Source organism: Arachis ipaensis, chromosome B05 (assembly GCF_000816755.2).
Source record: "Arachis ipaensis cultivar K30076 chromosome B05, Araip1.1, whole genome shotgun sequence".
Lineage (NCBI taxonomy): Eukaryota > Viridiplantae > Streptophyta > Magnoliopsida > Fabales > Fabaceae > Arachis > Arachis ipaensis.
In genome coordinates, this window is record NC_029789.2 from 1,510,532 (window position 1) to 1,513,475 (window position 2,944).

A 2,944-nucleotide genomic window follows, 5' to 3' on the forward strand; every position below is an offset into this window, starting at 1 on the left:
TAATAATAATAATAATAATAATAATAATAATAATAATAATAATAATGATGATGCTGATGATGATGATGTAAAGCAATGTATAATGCCAATAATTTTTTTTAAAAAGGCATACAAATTCCTAAAACGTATATTAGCGAAGAAAGTCAAATTAAAAACTCAAATCCTAAATTATACTGATTTAACGCTTTCAAATTAAAAAATAAAAAGTTGTTCCCTCATACATTTGCTATATATTTTTAATTAAAACGCTATTAAATTAAATTAACAGGATGTAGTACTAATAATTTGGTGAAGTGTGCTATCACTTTTGACATGGGATGGGCGTGGGGAGAGTCAGAAGTCAGAATCCAACCGTTTGTGATGAGATAATATTTAATTTAGTTTTTGGATTTATCTAAAAATTTTAATTTAGTCTCAAAATTTTTATTTGTTTTTATTTAATTTTTAAATTTTGTGAACAACATTTTACTTCCTGAAATAATTTTTAAAGCATAGACGTTAATAGAATTGTGATACGATATAAGTAGTATTTATTAAAATTTTTTGACCTAAAATAAATGATATGACGTTATTTTTAGGTTATTACTCAAATTAAAATGATATTATTTTACAGATTTTATAGTAATATCTAATTGGACGTTCTATTAATATTTGTATATCGAAAATTATTTTAAATATTAATATAAATGATATTTATAAAGTTTAAAAGTTAAAAATTAATACTTGCAAGTTGGAAAATGCTAATATAATATAAAAAAATTTCTCTCTTCTGCTCTGCTAAGGCAAAACCAAATAGGAAAGGGGAGGGTAGTGAACAGCATCCGTAAAACCGTGTACAAATCCGTTTGTAAACAAATCGAGGCCAATTGCCAAGTGCAGTAAACCCAAGATCTTCAGCATTTGGGTAAATCTAAAATGGAAGCATCAACATCAGCAATTAATGAAAAAGATCCAACACAGCAAGAGACCAATAAAAAAGAAGAGAAAGCACTAGTTGTCTATGATGAAGGAGACAATAAAGAGGGAGTCCAAAAATGCAAATATAGCATTATGAAAAAATTAATCACTGAAAAATCTATCAACCCAAACTGGGTACAAAATGCCATGTATAATATATGGAGAAAACCAGAAGGCTTCCAAATGAAAGAGATCCAAAGTAAACTGTACCAGTTTTTTTTTTTTTAAAAAAAAGGGAGATATGAAGAGAGCACTAAAAGGAACCCCATGGACTTTCAGAAACTCGTGGCCTCTGCTGAAGAAATGGGAAAGGAACATCATTCCAGATGAAATGGACTTCTCAGAGACAGAGGTAAATGTGTAGATTTGAAAATTATCATAACATTGCAAAACAGTAAAACTGGGAAAGAAACTCGCAGCAACTATAGGGAAAGTAGTAGAATGCAGCGTATTTGAAAGTGGAAATGGGTAGGGACAGTTCATCAAAGCAAAAGTGCGAATGAAAATAAATAAACTAATCGAAAAGGGAGTCAATATTGGAAGCATAAAAGATGGCATAACCTGGGTGGATTTCAAGTATGAGAAGCTCCCAACTTTCTGCTATTTCTGTGGGATGCTAGGACATGATGAAAGAAACTGTGAGAAGAAAGAGGTGTCAGAAGAAGGTATAAAATGGCAGTCGAAAGAGTTGGGTGACTGGATAAGAGCTAATACGTTCGGAATGAAGGTGGAAAAAAAAAAGAAGAAACAGGTAAGGAGAAAGAGAGGGAAAAGGACAATCCACAGCAGCTAAGGAAAACTCAGAAGAAACCAAGAAAACTTGTTAAGCAAGCTGGCAAACCTCACAATGTCAGATTCTAGAGGTGCAGAAAAGGTGAAAGGGAAAGATATCGAATCCAGCAAAGAGGAAGCCACAAAAAAATCAGGAAGAAAAAGCAGAAACAAATAGAAGAGAAAGAATCATGGAAGACAAGAGAAACAGAAATAGAACTTGCAATCCTAAAGATACAAAACATAGAAGTGCAAAATGAGGATATAAGGAAAGAAGTTCCAGAAGGAGACAGCAGTAAAGATGTTAAAAAACCAGAGAATAAAAAGGAGAAAGGAGAGCAGAAGAAGTGGAAAAGAATGGCTCGAGAGGTTGTGCAAGAACATAGCAGTAGGGAAGAGAAAATAAATCCAGAAGGGAAGAGGAAGCTTGGAGAAGGAGCACAGATGGAGATTGTAGAAGAGGAGACTCAACCAAAAAAGTACCAACCTAGCACCCCAACGGCAGAGGCTGCAAAACAGCCCTGCCGAGATCAATGAGGCTAATAAGTTGGAACTGCTGTGGGTTTGGGAACCCATGGGCAGTTAGAGCTTTGAATAAGCTCTTAAGCCAAAAAGATCCCAACCTTGTTTTTCTAATGGAAACAAGGAAGAAGGCAGATGAAGTAAGTAGATTAAGAAGAAAAGGGAGGGCTTGATAATATTATAGGGGTAGACTGTGAAGGAGAAGGAAAAAATAGATCAGGAGGGCGGGCAGTTATGTGGGGGAAAAAATACAGCAGTGGAGATAATCTCAATGTCCTCAAATCATATAGATATGGTAATTTAAACAGAAGGAGCCAGCAACCCTTGGAGAGCCACAGGCTTTTATGGATGTCCAGAATCAAACAACAAGCACAAATCTTAGGAATTGCTTAATTCTCTTGGCCAGTCCAACAACATGCCATGGATGGTCTTTGGAGACTTCAACCAAGTGCCATAACAAAGAGAAAAACAAGGAGGACTACCGGTGACCTATACACAAACCAGAGGATTCAAAGAAGCCTTAGAGGTAAATGAACTTCTTGACTTGGGCTTTATAGGACATAATTTTACTTGGTCCAATAACCAGGCTGAAAATCAGAATGTGCAAGAGAGACTCGATAGAGCTATTACAACATAGATTGGAGGGAGGCTTTTCCAAGAGCGGTGGTCCAGCATCTTCAAAGATATAGATCGG